This window comes from Urocitellus parryii, chromosome 3, assembly GCF_045843805.1.
Source record: "Urocitellus parryii isolate mUroPar1 chromosome 3, mUroPar1.hap1, whole genome shotgun sequence".
Classification (NCBI taxonomy): Eukaryota; Metazoa; Chordata; class Mammalia; order Rodentia; family Sciuridae; genus Urocitellus; species Urocitellus parryii.
Window position 1 is genome coordinate 6,581,682 of NC_135533.1, and position 17,105 is coordinate 6,598,786.

Here is a 17,105-nt window from a genome sequence, read left to right on the forward strand (position 1 = left end):
ACACACCCCTTCCTGTTTACACACCTGTTATATAACCAGCACCTTCCTCCTCCTTAGAACCTGGCTGAATGCAGGGCCTAAAAATGGTGGATGTCTGCAGCAGAAACCTCCTTCATGCTGGACTAGAGGAGCCAGAATACAAGAGCTGGCTGCTCAGCAGACCCTTTGGAGGTGAGGTTGGCACTGGAAATGGCACTTTGATAGACTGTCCAGGTGATTCTAATTCATACTTGGGGTTGGGGTCTGGAATGGCAAGAGCAAACCGGGTTTCCCTGTAAGACCTCCACTCTCTGGGAAAGGACCTAGGGATCCCGTGTGCTTCTAGCAGCTCCCTGTAGGATCTGGCTCAGAGACAGGTTTGAGCTGTTGCTTTAATCTGTGCTTGTGTTAGTCAGCTTCTCACTGCTGTGACTCTCTTAGTCAGTTTTTTTATTTTGTCAATGTGACCAAACCACCTGACAAGAAAAATTTTAAGGAGGTAAAGTTTATTTGGTGCTCGTGTTTTCAGAGGTTCATCCCATCCCAGCCAGTTCCATTCTGCAGGTCTCCAGGTGAGGCAGAACATCATCACAGAGGGTGTAGTGGAGGAAAGCAGGTCAGGACATCACTCCAGGAAGCAGAGAGTGATTCTCATCACCATGGACAAAATATATACCCCAAAGGCAAGTCCCCAGTCACCCACCTCCTCTCGCCACACACCACCTACTTCAGTTACCAACCAGGTAAATCCTAAATGCACTGATGATGTTAATGCTCTCATAACCCAATCACTTCACCTATACACCTTCTTGCATTTTCTCACACATTATCTTTTTGGGGACACCTCATATGTAAATGATAATTGTGACCAAAATACCTCACAAGAACCCCTTTTAAGGAATAAAAGTTGATTTTAGACTCATAAATTCAGAGGGTCAGTCCATGGTTATCTGACTCCTGTATTTTGGGCCAAAGATGAGGCTGAGTATCATGGAGAAAGAGTGTCACAAAGAAAATCTGCTCAGTTCATGGCAGGCAGGAAGCAGAGACAGTGATTGAGCCTCCAGGAACTAAATTTAAACCCCAGTGATATCCCAGTGGCTACTTCCTCCAGGTATACCCCAGCTGCCTCCAATTACCACCCAGTTAGTCCATGCAAATGGTTCATCCATCAGATGGATTAATGCACAGTTTAGTTCCTTTATAAGGGAAGGCCAAAATCAAGCCTAGGTAGGGGGCACCTGGATTTGAACCAGGGACCTCTTGATCTGCAGTCAAATGCTCTACCCCTGAGCTATACCCCCTGATACTTTTATGGGGCTTCATTATGTCTTTGAGTCCTACAGCCACTACAGACAACCTGTGACGTGTGAGTCACTACTTCAGGATGGGAGCTCTTGGCAGCTGCCAGGCCTGGGTCAGAGGAAACTCACCACCCTGCTGCCTACAACAGACAGCCTCCCCTCCACAACAGTCCTCAGCCTGTGTCTTCCCAGCTTTGGGGCCCTGTGCAGGTAGCAGCCTGGAGAAGCACTGGCTGCTAGAATGGCCCTCACAGCCAAATACTGTGCCTTCATGGTGGGACCTACCGGAACACACTCCAGTGATACAGGTGTCTGCTCCTACACACCTCCTCACATTTGGGACTGACCCTCCTCCCAATGCTCAGTTCAGAGCACGTTCTACAAAATTAAAATCTACAACAAATGATAACCCTTCCAACTTCTCCTCCAGTTAATATACACAGAGAATGATGCAGACGTGGAAGTAGATTTGGGAATCTTAATATTGAAGAACCAACACCAAGAGAGCTCAAGGAGCAGGACATGCTCTCAGCAGCTTGGCAGGAGCAGGGTGACACAGATGCCTGCAGCTTTGACCCTGAAGCCTGACAGCCTGGGTTTTAGTTTTAGGGGCAGGACACTCTCCTTGTGCCTCATTTGTGAACCTGTAAAATGAAGATAATAAGAGTGCACACTTGTTGGGTTGTTTGTAGACAAATGGCTTAATCCTTGTAGAACACTTCAAACAGCACCTACTAAGTTCTTCCTGTTTGCTGAACACATAGGCTCACAAGGAACCAGCTCCATTCAGTGAGTAAAGAGAACCAATAAACAATGGAATTCAACAAAGTCCCCAAATATGAAACTATTTGAATAAATCAGAGTATCTTTCATAAGAAAGAATTTTAATCTGAATTGAGGAGCAAAGATTACCGAAATGAACATATACATATTATGAATGAATCAAATGAAAGAAATGAAAATGTAATTGACATGTTTCCTTTTTATTTATTTTATGGAGGTATAGCATATTCAATAATGTATGTGAATTATCATGAAGAGGTTGATGGAGGTTTACATGCATGCATATGTGTAACCACCTGAGTCAAGGCACAGTTAGTCTCTAGCACTCAGAGGCTCCTGTGGACTCCCTCCTTATTATTGCCTCCTCCCAAGAACATCAGCTTGGATGAGTTGGCCTGCTGTGCAGCTGCATCTACATGGAATCAGACATGAGATACACTGAGTCTGGCCCATTTCACCCATCCTCATGTCAATAAGATCCATCCACATCTGTCCACTGTCGCAATCATTTGTTGTTTTCCATTCCTGCTCTGTGTTCCATGGCTGACTGCAGCATGATTTATCTGTCTGTCCCACTGACGACAGACATTCCATGTGTATCCAATGTGGGCTCCTGAGGGCAATGCTGCTGGATGTTCCTGCATGTGCATGGACACTCTCTGGGGTCTATATCTAGGAACAGAACTGCTCCATAATAGAGAATTCATGTTTTCAGTATCGACGATGCCAGACAGGGGTCTGAGTTGTCACACCAGATTCCAGTGCACCAGCAGCGTGAGTGTGGCTGCAGTCACACATCCTCACCAACACGTGGAATCCTCAGCGTCTACCATGGTAACCATCCTGCTGAGATGTAGAACCATCTCACTCTGGGTAGACCAGGAACACATGGTTTGCTCTGGGGAGGAGGAGACAGGTTGTTTTATTCTCTGAGACTTGACAGACAAGAGTTAAAGATAGGAGAGTGTGAGGATGCTGAGGGCCTCATATCACATGGCCTTGGTCTTCCCAGCTAAGCAGGAAATGAGGTCTCCCAAAGATAGCAAAGGAGCAGGGTGTTGCTCACAACTTGTAACAAAGACAAACTATGAACCTGACTCCTTGGAAATGGAGAAGAGGTGAATTGGAAAGGAAGAAAAGTTTGCTCACTAACAGAGGGTGCTAGTCAAGGTCACACTGCCACAGATTTGCACTGCACCTTTTGTCTGGCTCTATAGTACCTCATCAAAGACTGGCTACCCCAAAACAAAGGTGGAAATGGCCACTGGCATTTGCATCCATAGAAGGAGGGGTTACTATTCTCATATCAGATAGAGTGGATTTCAAGCCAAAGTTAATTAGAAGAAACAAAGAAGTCATTTCATAATGATTAAGGGAATCAAAAAACAAGAGATAATGATCATAAATATTTATGCCCCAAAACAATGGAGTATCTCTATACAGCAAACAAACCCTTCTCAACATTAAGAATCAAAGAGATTCTATTGTCCTGTAAACTAAAAAGAAAAAACACTTAAAAATGAAACAAGTAGACCACAATACATAATACTGGGAGACAGTAACACACCTCTCTCATGCCTGGATAGATCATTCAAACACAAACTAAATAAAGATGCTACAGAACTAAAAACAATAATTTGGACTTAACAGACATTTATAGAATATTTCATCCATCAATGACTGAATTCACTTTCTTCTCAGCACCACATAGGACATTTTCTAAAACAGACCATATTTCAGTCACAAAGCAAATCTTAACAAATACAAAAAAAAAAAACCAGAGATAATACCTTGAATTCTCTCAGATCATAATGGGATAAAATTAGAAATCAACAATAAGTAAAAAAATAGAAACTACTCTAAGACCTGGTTACTAAATAATATACTTTCAAATGATGAATGGATAACAGAACAAATCAGAGGATAAATTTTAAAATTCTTAGAGGAAAATGAGAATAGTCATACAACATATCAAAACCTTTGGCACAGTATGGAGGCAGTTCTCAAAGGAAAGTTCACAGGACTGAGCTCATACTTTAAAAGAATAGAAAGGTACCAAATAAATAATCTAACGTCACATCGCAAGGCCTTAGAAATATAAGAATGAGACAACACCAAACCCAGTAGAAAACAGTGTTCTGAAACCAGTGAAATTCAGTGAGCACTGACTGTACCTGGATGGGAACCCTCCTGACATCTGCAGCTTCCTTCAAGTCTTCACCTCCTCATTTGGCTGGTCCTTGTTAGCACAGTCCCAGCCCCGTCCCCCACCATAGACTGCCATTTAGGGACCTGGGAGTGCAGAAACACATCTCATCACCCAGTGGCCAGCTCTGGACAAACCAGTGCCATTTGTCCTTGAGTGTGAACAAGGGATGAAGATGAAATGTGCAAGGATGAAAGAGAAAGAGAAGCACAAGGAGGTGGGAAGGGGACTCCAGGTGGCTTCTGAGACCTACTGTGTGTGCACTGTACTCATGAGGTGGGGGACTCCAAGTCAAGGTGGCCTTGGGGGTCTTCGGTGATGATAGTAGGGCAGTAGGGTTGAGTACATAGGCCCTATACATAAAATCAATATTATTGTGACCCCATGTCATGGAGCTCTGAGAAGCAGGATCTAAGGTGGTTTCTAGAAACCCCACACAATGGAGATCTGTCAGTGTCACTCAGAACCCACCAAAGAGGTACTGGTTAAGGTAACTACTGAAGAGTATATAAATGAGGGGGCACCTGGATTTGAACCAGGGACCTCTTGATCTGTAGTCAAATGCTCTACCCCTGAGCTATACCCCCCTGCTGCTATGTACATGTAATAAGCATTTTATACCTGGATTGCCACACCCTAGATTCTCCACCTGCAGATGTGTATGTGTTAGTGCTTTTCCATCGTACACTTCCGTCCTGCCAGACCACGCCACTTCCTGTCTATATAATTGCAGGTATAACCAGTACCCATCCTCCTTAGAAACTGGATGGAAGTAAGGAATAAAAATCTTGGATGTCTGCAGCTAAAACCTTCTTCACACTCAATTTGAGAAGCCAGACCATAAGAGCTGCCTGCTCAACAGACCCTGGGTGGGGTCTGGGATGCACAAGAGAAAAAATTTTTGGTTTCTTCCTGAGAACCCCCAACTTGACCCTCTGAGAAGGGGAACCTAGGGATCCTGTGTGCAACACATTTTGACCAATATCGTTCTCCAGTATTTCCCTTTCCATCATCTTCTTCTTCCTCCTGGTTCCTCTCCTCTATTCTGTTGATCTCCTTTCAATTTTCAGAAGATATCTCCAATTTTATTTTCCTTTTTTCTCTATTCCTATCACATATAAGAGAAAATATACAATCTCTGATGCAGAGTTTGGTGTATTTTTCTTAATAAATGAGATTAGTTCATTTGCAAGCTGTGAGGTTTTTTTATTTCTTCTATATATAATATTTCATTTAATATTTTCTATAGTGCCAAGTTAGTGGTCATGAGTTCTTGTAGTTTCTTCTTATCTTGGAAGGTTTTAATTTCTTCTTGATTCTAAAGGATACCTTTGTTGGCTCTAACAATCTTGGTGGACAGTCATTTTTTTTTTAGTACCTGCAACACATCATTCCAAGCCCTTCTGGGTTTTATAGTCGGTATCAAGAAAAAAAAAATAATTCTGATGGGCTTGTCTCTAAGTGTAACCTGACATTTTTCTCTTGAGGATTTTAAGATTCTGTCTTTGTTCTACATGTTAGTCATATTTATTATCATTTGTCATGCAGAGATTAATTTCTGATCTTATCTATTTGAGGTTCTGAATGCCTCCTGTACCTGAAAATCCATATCAGTCTCATGGGTTGGTTATGACTATTTTCCTTTCTTTAATATGGTTTGAATGATCAAGGCTGTCCACTTTGTATTCTGGCTCTGAGATTCTACCCTATTACAGAGACTTCCAATAAATACTTTATTAGATTTGTAGTCTTTCATTTCCAACATCAGTTTGGTTTTTCAGGATCTCTATTTGTTGTTAAACTTCTCATTTTTATCCTGTACTGAATTCCTTAATTCATTCAGTTGCTTCTGTGTGCTCCCTTGGAATTCATTTATCATTTTTAACATTCTTTTGAATTTTGCATCCCCTATTTAATCCACTTTGATATCCTTGAATTCAGTTGTTGGTGAATTATGAACATTTGGAGGCAATAAGCTACCTTGTTATTTCAGGGTTTTTTTGTATTCCTGTGTTGGGTTTTATGATCTGTTGAGAAGGATTTTTCTTCCACTCTTATGTGTGAGCCTTTCAATGGTACAACCTTCTCTTGCCACAGTGTTCTGGGATATCGGGCTGATGTGGATTTTCTACCGAATTTCCAAATGGATTTTGTAATATAGTTTCCCTGCTATTTCTTTGGTGATGATTAGCGTATTTTGATAGAATGTGTATTGTGTCAGAGCCTGAGGATTATACTTTCTCTGTACATCTCAAAAGAAATATGTTGTTCTTATAGGTATGCCAGTCTGTGTTGTATATGGCAGTGTATATGGGATCCACCGTCTGTGATTGCTCCTCTTCATTTAATAACTTTGTTCATGCTAAAGAGAAATAGGAGTGATCTAGATTGACACACATCATAGTGGTGGTGTCCACAGCCTTTGAGTTAATTCTCTTTGTTTTTGCTTTTGGAATAGATAGATGTCCATGAAAGTGACCTGTGGAGCCCCATATTCAATCCTACTTGGGTCTGGACATTAGTTTGTGGGTTTTGTCTCTTTTATTCCTTGAAGTTCTTTGGTTAATTTTTGTGTGCAGCAAGATATGCTGTCTCTTGTCTGGCTTTAGTTCAGGAGCAGAATCTCTACACTGTGAACTTGTAGTGTCACCATAGATTCCTGGAACCTCACAGAACAGAGGGAAACAAATAATAGCAATAACACAAGCAAATAATACACAGCATTAAACAACAGCCCAGGGCCACTCTGACACATACCACACAAATGATCACAGAACCAGGGATGCTGGGTCTGTAAATGTCAAAATCAAAAACATGAAGTAGCCACGAACTGGATCTGTCATTAAAGTAAATTGCAGGTGTGAACTACTCCATTCATAGTATTAAGAACAGTTGGGCAGGAGTTAAATAGACCAAATCGCTCTACAATAAGGCAAAAATACAGCTCATGAAAACAAAATGAAATGCGATAGGAAGGCACAGAATGTTTAGAATGTTCAAAATGTGAACAGAGAAAGCAGAAGATAACTAGCAAGTAATGGCTGTAAAGGAGTGGAAAATAAATAAAAGAGAAAATCCAGTAAGGAGAGAGAAAGAGATAACAAGATGATTTGCCTTTAGAAAAGAGAGAAAGAGAAAAAAATACATTAAAGTAAAATAAACCAACAAAACAACCCTAACTTTCAAACCACAAAATAGAAAAAAAAACTATAAAGAGGGTAAATTGGGAAAAATGAATCAAATATGTCTGTGTATGTCTATCCCCATGAATCCTCCACAGGAAGAGGAGGAGGAGGACAAGGAGGAGGAGGAAGAAGAGCAAGGAAGATGGGAAAAAGAATGAATGAGAAATGTGGCAAAAAAGATTCTTTTTCCCCACATTTTTATTGGTTCACTACAGGTGTAATGATAAGATTTGTTGTTACATATTTGTTTTTTATTTTTTTAATTTTATTTATTTGTTTTTATACCTTTATTTCACTTATTTATTTTTATGTGATGGTAAGGATTGAACCCAGGGTCTCGCATGTGCAAGCCGAGCACTCTACCACTGACCACAACCCCAGCCCCTTCTTGTTACACATTTTTACATGCACCCGATACTACAATATAACTGGGCCAATGTCACTGCACAGCACTTTTCTCCTTCCCTGCTTCCCACTCTTTGGTGGTGAGAGAAGCCTCACTCAAGCTGTCAACTTCCCCATTCTTCCCCATGGGCCTATCCCACAACTTCTAGAAACCTCCCAGCCAGCTGCCTGCACTTGTGACCTCCTGACTGTGGGGATGTCGGTGTGGAAACTGCCTGTTTGAGCAGCTGCCTCACCCTCTCCTGCCCTCTGAGTCCATCTCCTCCTCCCCCTCCTCCCCCGTGTGCTGTGCTGTTCCTAGGGATTGCCCTGCACCTTCACTCTCTGCCCTTCTCTCTTCTCAGCTTCTAGCCCTGGTCTTTGAATGGTGACCCCTTCCCAGAGACACCAGGACTCCTTTTTGGCCTCAAACCAGCAGCCCAGCTCAGCTGGTAGGGGAGGACCTGACACAGGTTCAGTGCCCAGTTCAGGCCTGCAGGATGCACTGAAGTGGACTGGCCTCTCCTCCCTGTGGACCTTTCCCCTAGAGGCTCCACCATGAAACCAAAGACCACGGGGGACCGAGGATGCAGAGTAAGAGCCGCCATCTCAAGGGCACAGCATATGGAGTTGCAGAGCTATGGGGGTTCAGGGAGGCTGAAGCAAAGATCATGAGGACAGTGACCCAATGTTTTCTGCTCTGGCCAGGAAGATCCTTGAGCACTATGAAGTAAACTTCCAATGTAAAGAGGTGACGTCTTTGAGTCTCCCAAGTTGCCTCACAGGACTTCAGAACACAGTGAGGACCAGAGGGGAGCTGCCCTGCATTTGTGCCACTCAGTCTGCACGTGCAGTGTGAGTCTCGGGCACCTGGTGGGCCAGAAGTGACAGAGGGACAAAGGGAGGAAGGGGCCTTGACTTTGGCTTCTGAGGCTGCAAGCAGAGCCCTTTCTCACAAGGCTCACACCACTGGGGACCCTCAAAACACTGAAGGGGGTGCACAGGCTGGGGACAGAATGAGAAGAAAAGGAAAACAATGCAAGAGAATTTCTCCACCCAAAGAAAGAGGCAGAGCCAAGAGCACTGAAGGGCTGGGGCACAGAGTTCACCTCAGGGGCAGGAGAAAGTCAGGGAGTGGAACAAAGTGACCCGGTCCCTTCTGGTCCCTCCTTGTGGGAAGATTCAGCATTGGGACCTGGAGGAGGAAAGCACACTGTTTTCTAAACCATGTCCAGTGAGCAAAGGAAGTGTGCACAGGGCGAATCCCCTCCTGCTCCTCAGATGGGGCCTTGCGCTCAACACCCCGCGATGCCATAGAACAAAGAGTTTGATCTGGTTCATCATTTTCCTCCTTGGCTGGATGCACCTCTGGGATTAAAAGTCTGACAAAGAAGGGGGCACCTGGATTTGAACCAGGGACCTCTTGATCTGCAGTCAAATGCTCTACCCCTGAGCTATACCCCCACTTATGTGCAACCTCTCATTAGCACCTTTTCAGTCATGGCACCACATCCAGGCTACTTACATATTTATCATCTATTGTTTTCTCTGCTAACTCTCTGGAGGTTGGGAACCAAGTCCTAAGGTGCCATCATTCAAACTGTAAACTACATAAACCTTTTTTTTCTTAATATGTATTATCCAGTCTCAGGTACTTTGTTTTAGCAACAAAAATGAACTAATACTAGAACTAACAAGATAGTTGGCAAGACCACTCAATAGAAAATCAGCCTAGAGCAATGAATATCATTCCTCACGTATCAACAGTAATCAACTAAATAAGGAAAAAATCTATTCATAATGTAGGGACAAATAAGGCAAGGCACAGAAGATAGCAGGAAACAGTTTTATTTGGCTGCAGCCAGGTTCAGAGGGTACAGCCTTTGCTGTAATCAATCAATCCCCTGAACCCCGAGTTCAGGGAGTTTCAGAGTTTTATACCCAGCATGTAAGGGGAGTGGCTCAAAAGTTCACAGTCTGCAGAAGTTCACATAAAAGCAGCTTTTACTTTCACTGTTCTGGGCAAGTTAACTCTTTAAGGACAACACCTGAGAAGGGGAGAGCTTCTTCTCCCCTTTCTTTCCTTCCCCTGCCAGCTGTTACCATGGGCCCATTTGTAACTTATCTTAAAAATGTAGACATCTCTGTGAAGCCCAGCTCAAGGCCAGAGGCCTTGTTTGCACATTTCTACAAAGTACTATACTGGATACGTTTGTGAAAACTAGTAAGGGGGTGTCCAGCACCTGGAGTGCTGGTATCTTCTCGGCCAGTGGCCAAGTAAACAGGGTGACACGAAAATAGAAAGTTTATCAAATGGACTCTTTTGCTGACAGTCCTAAAATCAGCCATGATGAAGCAGGCTTTTCTGTGGAGAAAGGGGGTGCCACTTCAATAACAAAACCAAAAACCATATGATAACAAGAAATAAAGTAATACATGTATATTATTGTTCTTTATGAACAAAAATATAAAATATTAATGAATTGCATAAAGGAAACCTGAATTAATGGAGATGATACCATATTCATGAAAGAGGATCTCAATATTATAAAAATGTTAATCTCCAATTTAATTATTTTTGTCCATGTAATTTCAGCAAAGACTCAAATGGTTTTGCAAGTTTTAGCAGAACTTGAAGAAACAGTATAAAATCAAGAACAGAAGAAATTTAAGAACAGCCATGCACTTTCAGATATCAAAATGAATGGGTAGAACTTGTGCTACCAGCTGTGAGACTAATCAAGGGAAGGAAACTAACCTAGTGAGCATAGGAAGAGACAGACGAGTGGGTAGGACAGCAGGTGTGGCCATGCATAGTGGGAGCCTGAGGGTGAAAGGGCGACCGTGTCTGCTCCATCTGGACCCACAGTCCAGCTGGTGCTTGAGTCCCAGCATAGCTCTGAAGAGCACCTACTTCTACTCTCAAGGTTTTTCTGGAGGGATGATGAATATGTGGGAGAGTGACATCAGGAAAGCAGAATTACAGTGGGCACTGGGGCACGGTGATACTCCCTACTTGGGAGGCTGAGGCAGGAAGGTTGCAAGTTTAAGGACAGCCTGAGCAACGTAGTAAGACCCTGTCTCAAAATTTAAAAATAATGAAAAGGTCCACCGCTGTCGCTCAGTGGTAGAGTGTTGCCTAGCATGTGCCAGGTTCTGGGATCAATCCACAGTTGGTGAAAAAAAAAAAAAAACCTGGAATTACAAATTCATGGTGGAAGTACAAATTGTCCCACAAATGGTACTGAAATAACTTATTTTTCATATGAAAAATGAGAATCCTCACTCTACTAAAAGTCAGACTCTAGGTGACTTAAAGACCTAAATGTGAGCCCAGCTGATGAGGGAGATTGAGTAGTCTTAGAGATTCGGCATGACTTGAATTTTCCAAATCTCTCATAAATGCACACTGCCATCCCAAAGCCCCGCTCTGCCTTAATCACAGGCTGATTTCACTCCAGGAGATCTGGGGAGCTCCCAGCACCCCAGGTGTGGCATCATGGCAGCCATAGGATCCGCCCTTGCTCTGTTTTTATCTCTTTCACTAATTCAGTGACAAGAGGTCAGAGAGTCTCATGATACAGTCAAAGTCCAGCTTTTTTTTTCCTTTTGAGTACTTTTATTGTTAAAAATAGTTTTTGTTCAGTCTAGTACTAGATCAGATTTATCCATAAGAGCTAATGAGTCAGTAAGAAGTAACCAAAAAACCATGTGATTTTTTTTTTGAGGAAATAGTGACTGCACTTTAGTTTCTCAGTTACTTTTTTTTATTTTGCACAAAATATAGGCACAATTTTTCCTATCTCTGTTTGTACACAAAGTGTAGTCGCATCCTTTGTGTCTTCATTCATGCACTTAGGGTAATGATGTGTGATACTGAACACCTAGCCTCCTCGTCTCTCTCCATATTCACAGCTGAATCTGTGTGGTAGAAAAAAGTTGGAAACAGAACACTGTGTTCATTGAGTGCAAAAGGAGGGGGCACCTGGATTTGAACCAGGGACCTCTTGATCTGCAGTCAAATGCTCTACCCCTGAGCTATACCCCCTGCTCTTTATGTGTGACTAATAAGCACTCTAAAGCTGCCTGACCACACCCTGGATTTTACCTCCTTCACATGTGTACCTGCTACTGTCAGGCCATGACACATATCATATCCTGGAACATCATTTACACCTACAAATGTAAGTTCCAATACCATTTTCCTGCCTATTAGAATTACTGGATGTTAGGATGGATATTAGCAAGGGACTGTGATCCCTCCACTCAAAGTTAAAGTTGTAAGATTCCAATCAGAACTAGTCAGAAAGACTAGGGGTGGTCTGTATTTTTAGTGAGGGAGCTGGTAATTCTGATGTAAATCCAGTCTGGGTGACTCTGATTCAGCAATATGTCGCTCCATAATGTCAACTTTACAGAGCAACTAAGGAAGACCTTCAGAAAAACACACAGATCACTGGCCACAGGAGTCCTCCTTCTGCCAGGTAACTGGTGGCACCAGAGACAACTGACACAGCCTTAGGAAGAGTGGTGCTGCAGGTGAATGGCAAGGAGAACACTGACCAGAGAAAAGACCAGTGTAGGTTTGCCAATAATAACTTTAAAAAACACCAGTAGAGGACACCTGGATTTGCACCAGGGACCTCTTAGTCTGCAGTCACATGCTCTGAGCTGTGACCTCTTGACTGACTGGGCTTCCCTTAGCATGTGTCTCCTGTTCCCACACCCGAGGACTCCATGGTGCACTGAGAGTGTTATTCCTTCCTCCCTGATGGAAACTGCACGTGCACCACCGCCTGACGAGAGACCCTGCTTCAGGCCAGAGGTCACCTTCCAGTCCCCAGAGGACTCTCACTCATCTGCAGGCTCTTTCCTACCCAGTCTGATTGATGCACATTCTCGATTCCCTCAGTAAATGGAAATCTGCACCTCTCTTTTCACTCAGTCCTTGATGTGAGTTGGGAGTAGGCAAGTGGAGCAACCGCAGCCGTTGGCCACTTCCAAAATACTGCTTTCTAACAAGTCCGATTTGTCCATTAAGACAAAGTCCAGGATATAATGATCTACATTAAATCCAGAGATCTATAAACTTTTAAAGACAATATTTCTGTCCATGACAAATCCCAAGTGCAGAGGAAGTACAAGAATAGAGTTACTTCCATAAATGTCACGCTCGACAACTGGTCAAAACTGGAAGTACAACAACCTCATAGAAACGGGGTCACAGAGATTCAAATGCCAGGGAAAAGTGTCCATGTCTTTCTTCTATCCTATGTTGCTCTGAATCCACCTTCATGATACCAACTATAATGTATAATGAACCACTCCAAAACTCAGTGCCACAGAAAATAAGGCATTCTAGGATTAGGGGATATTCCCTGATTAAGTCCTGATTCTGTTACCTGGGAGTGGCTTCAGTTCAGAAGTCCTGCATAATGCTTACTAGGTCCCATCGTCTTTGAAGTCTTCCTTTCCCATCATTCTCCTTTGCAATTTCTGAAGTCTTCAGTGAAAATAGTGCTTTCAGTGGTTGAGCAGCTTTCTCATCTTGCTTCCCCCTCTGTAAATGTTAGAGGACAAGAGGTCTTTGAGCTTCTCAGGGAGTCTTGGTGTTTTTTAAGGCAAGTTGCTAATGTGTTTTATCAATACAGCTCTTTTAAAAAACGGGTGGGTTTCCTCTGTTTCCAGTTCCATTTTCCAAAAACCAGAAGTCTGACAAATCATTTTGATGTTACATTCCCCAGCTCAATTTTAAGTATTTGGGCTCACCACATTTCTGTAGGATCACACCCTTAATTATCTAGGAACAATTTAGTTGAACGTGAAAAATACTTGGCACCAACTTAATGATGTTAGTGGTCTTAATAAAGAGTGCGGTGGCACGTGCCTAAATCCTAGCAACCTGGTAAGTTGAGGCAGTCTCATCAACTTACTGATACCCTCGGCTGCTAAAAGCCTTTCTCAAAATAACAGGTAAAAAGGGCAAGAGGACAGGGGATTAGCTCAGTGGTAGATTGCTGATTAGTTACGTGAAGCCATGGGTTCAACCCTCAGTACTGAAAAAAAAAAAAAAAAGGACTTTTCAAGTAGATCAGTGGTAGACCAACCCCAATAATGCCCACTATCAAAAGAACAAGGCACACAGGCTCTTGACTTTCTCTTTTCCCTAAAATGAGTAGTAATGGAGTCACTTTTACTTGGGGGAAACCACTCTCATTCTTCTCAGTAGGCCATTTCTGTCCTATCTATGTTGCCCTGACATTTGGTTAACAAACAAGTGAGTTCTTTTTGGAACATAAAGCTTTCTTTTTAAATGCAGCGTGTCCCGAGCAGCACCTGCATTCCACTGTTTGCCCTGTAGTTTTCTCACTAAGTCTGAAATTCAGGAATTACTTCCTGCTGCCCAGGTGATCATGGACCACCATCTTTCCTGGCCTGAAGAAGTTTCCTCGCCATTTGTCCAGCTGTCTGGAACCGAGTGCTGGCCACCCAGCTTCATCCAGGAACCGTGACAGGTGCTCGAGGGCTTTGTTAGAGCAGGAGCCCCTTTTACCCAGACTTATTCACAATGTGCTGTGTCACAAGCCACCCCAGCCACCAGTGCCGCTCAGCAGCAAGGATCTGTTCTCGTGTCCAAGGTCTCAGATGGATGGGAACTGTCTCACCTCGGCTGGGCGTGGTCAGGGGGTTGGTTTTATCAACCTAAAGTCACAACAGAGATAGCGGATCTCCAGAGAACTGAATTCACTGGGGAGCAGCCGAGGGTTATAATCCAGAATACACCTGCCAGGACCAACTCTAGGCACACCCAGGGAGGAGAAAGAAGATGGGCTTTGAGGGGTAAAATGAGGAAAGTTACATAAGCTATGAAACAATTATCTGTGAGTCAGGGACCAGGACTGATGATGAGGGTGGTGTCATCCAAGGAGAACAGCAGTCCTCACAGAAGTGCATTTGGGGTCAGGTTGTGGCGGGCTTTGGGCAGGGTTGTGACCTTAAGGAGTCCTGGTTACATGTCGAAGCACAGGCCTCTGTGTGAAAGCCCCTCCTTCCTGGCTTCCAGGTTCCATTTCCTGAGGGACTGGCCTTCCCAACTCACTTTGGTTCTGGCCAGTTTCACTTTAAGCTGCGGGTCTAGCTGGCCTGGCTTCTCACTGCCAGCTGGGCTCAGGTGTGGCCATGTGTGTTCACTCCAGGGCTCAGGTTCAAAGGCAAGCTACTTGCAGGCAAGTGCTTCTCATGGTACTGGTGGACATGCAGAGGCCAGCCAGCCATGCGAGGTACCCAAAGCTCCCACTTGCCTCCCATCTGCTGGCGTTCCACTGGCCAAAGCCCAGCAAGCGGCACAGTGTGCCACGTGTCAATTGATTGACTCAGCTCTAAATCCGCTCTTCCATACCAGCTCTGCCATGGAGACTGCATTCTTGTGTGGCTCCCTCCCATGAGCACCATGTTGGCGGTGATGGGTAAGGGGCACTAGAGGGGTGCTCCAGGAGAGGGGCCTCTCTACTGGGTGTAAACTTCCCCCGTGGAATTGCTTCCTGGGTCCCGCTGCTGGAAGGTCAGTAGCGCTCAGACATGGGCTGCTACTCTGTCCAGGCACGTGCCCAGAGAGTGAAGACCTTGCTGACCTCACAGTCCCAGCCAGGATTGTAACCAACTCTTTCCCACCGGCCTCAGCCTGCCCATCTATAGGCACGGTTCCCATGCTCTCCAGTGCACACTAGAGCTCAGGTCTCGCTTCCATATAGCTCAACTGTGACCCAGAGGGCTGTGTCCTGCTTGTCTTGTGTCTGAGACCCCACGTGGCAGGAACAGCCAGGGTGTGGGTCAAAACCACACCTTTCCCATTTAGAGCTGAACCCCAGCTTTGGAGGGATCCTGCCTCCAAATTTATCCTGGCTGGGTCCTACAAGCCAGTGGCTCCTTTAGAGTTTTCTAAGCCCTTGGTAGTCACTCTCCTTTCATAGCACAAACCTTTCTAGTAAATATCCCTGTTTAAACTGCTGAGTGATTTCTGTCTCCTGGTGGCTGGGATTGAGACATTTGGCTGAGGAGTGAGGTGCACTCTCGCCTGTGGGAAGGGCCAGAATGAGCAAGGTAAGCACAGGATGTGGACCCGGAAAGCAGAGACCTCATCAGAGACAGTCCAGTCATCTCTCTGGCCTCCCTCCTGTCACTGCCCTTCCCCTGGGGAGGCTCCCTGATGCTCCCCATGGGTGATCCCCTGCCGTGGGATGGAGGGAGAACAAGAGGATGGAACACAGTTGTGCTCTGGGGAGGAGGAGATAGATTTTTTTCTCCTCTTAGACTGACAGTAAGAAGAGGTAAAGACAGAACAACAGGAGGATGCTGAAGGCCTTGATCTTCCCAGCCAAGAAGGAAATGGGGTCTCCTGAAGACAGCAAAGGAGGGCTGGGCTGGGGCTCAGTGGCAGAGCACTTGCCTGGCATGTGTGAGGCACTGTGTTCAATTGCTCACTAGCAGAGGGTGCTAGTCAAGGTCACACTGCCACGGATTTGCACGGCACCTTTTGTCTGGCTGTATAGTTGACCTCAGCAAAGACTGACTACCCCAGAGAAAAGGTGGAAATGGCCACTGGCATTTGCATCCATAGAACCAGGGGTTAATATTCTCATATCAGATAAAGTAGATTTCAAGCCAAAATTAATCAGAAAAAAACAAAGAAGCTCATTTCATAATGCTTAAGGGAATCAAAAAACAAAAGATAATGATCATAAATATTTATGCCCCAAAACAATGAAGTATCTACACATGACAGTACAATGACCTTGACATATCATACATTTGAATCAGATGGGATATAATTTCTCATTTTTCTGAGTGTACAGGTTGCAGAATCATATTGGTCATGCAGTTACATATATACACGCAATATATATAATAATGTCTGGTTCGTTGCACTGTCATGTGTAACTAATTAAAACAAATAAAAAATAATACAAAGAAAAAAATGGAGTATCTATGTACAGCAAACAAACCCTTCTCAGAGATAGACCTGAGTCCATCCCACCACCAGCAGCAGATACCCACTGGAGCTCAGGCCTAGCCCAGATCCACCTTGCCAACCTGCACAGGAGCCAGGGTCCAGGGTAGGCCTGGGCTTGCCCCCCCCCACACCACCACCTGTGAGCCCAGGTCTGACCCACTTCCACCTTGAGACACTGCAGCCATTCCTTTAGCCTCCCCCATGCAGTAGCCTCTACCTTGGGACAACAGACAGGGACTAGAAGAAGCTGCAGC

The 17,105-nt window shown here is 44.3% G+C and overlaps 4 non-coding genes across 4 annotated transcripts; all 4 read right to left on the minus strand.

Annotated features, from left to right (window-relative positions):
- Window positions 1–1,211: 1,211 nt before the first annotated feature.
- On the minus strand, window positions 1,212–1,283 carry Trnac-gca (transfer RNA cysteine (anticodon GCA)). The gene has a single exon. It is a non-coding gene; the product is annotated as a tRNA-Cys (tRNA).
- Window positions 1,284–4,787: 3,504 nt separating this feature from the next.
- Window positions 4,788–4,859, minus strand: Trnac-aca (transfer RNA cysteine (anticodon ACA)). The gene has a single exon. It is a non-coding gene; the product is annotated as a tRNA-Cys (tRNA).
- Window positions 4,860–9,233: 4,374 nt separating this feature from the next.
- On the minus strand, window positions 9,234–9,305 carry Trnac-gca (transfer RNA cysteine (anticodon GCA)). The gene has a single exon. It is a non-coding gene; the product is annotated as a tRNA-Cys (tRNA).
- A 2,512-nt stretch (window positions 9,306–11,817) lies between these two features.
- Window positions 11,818–11,889, minus strand: Trnac-gca (transfer RNA cysteine (anticodon GCA)). The gene has a single exon. It is a non-coding gene; the product is annotated as a tRNA-Cys (tRNA).
- Window positions 11,890–17,105: the final 5,216 nt, after the last annotated feature.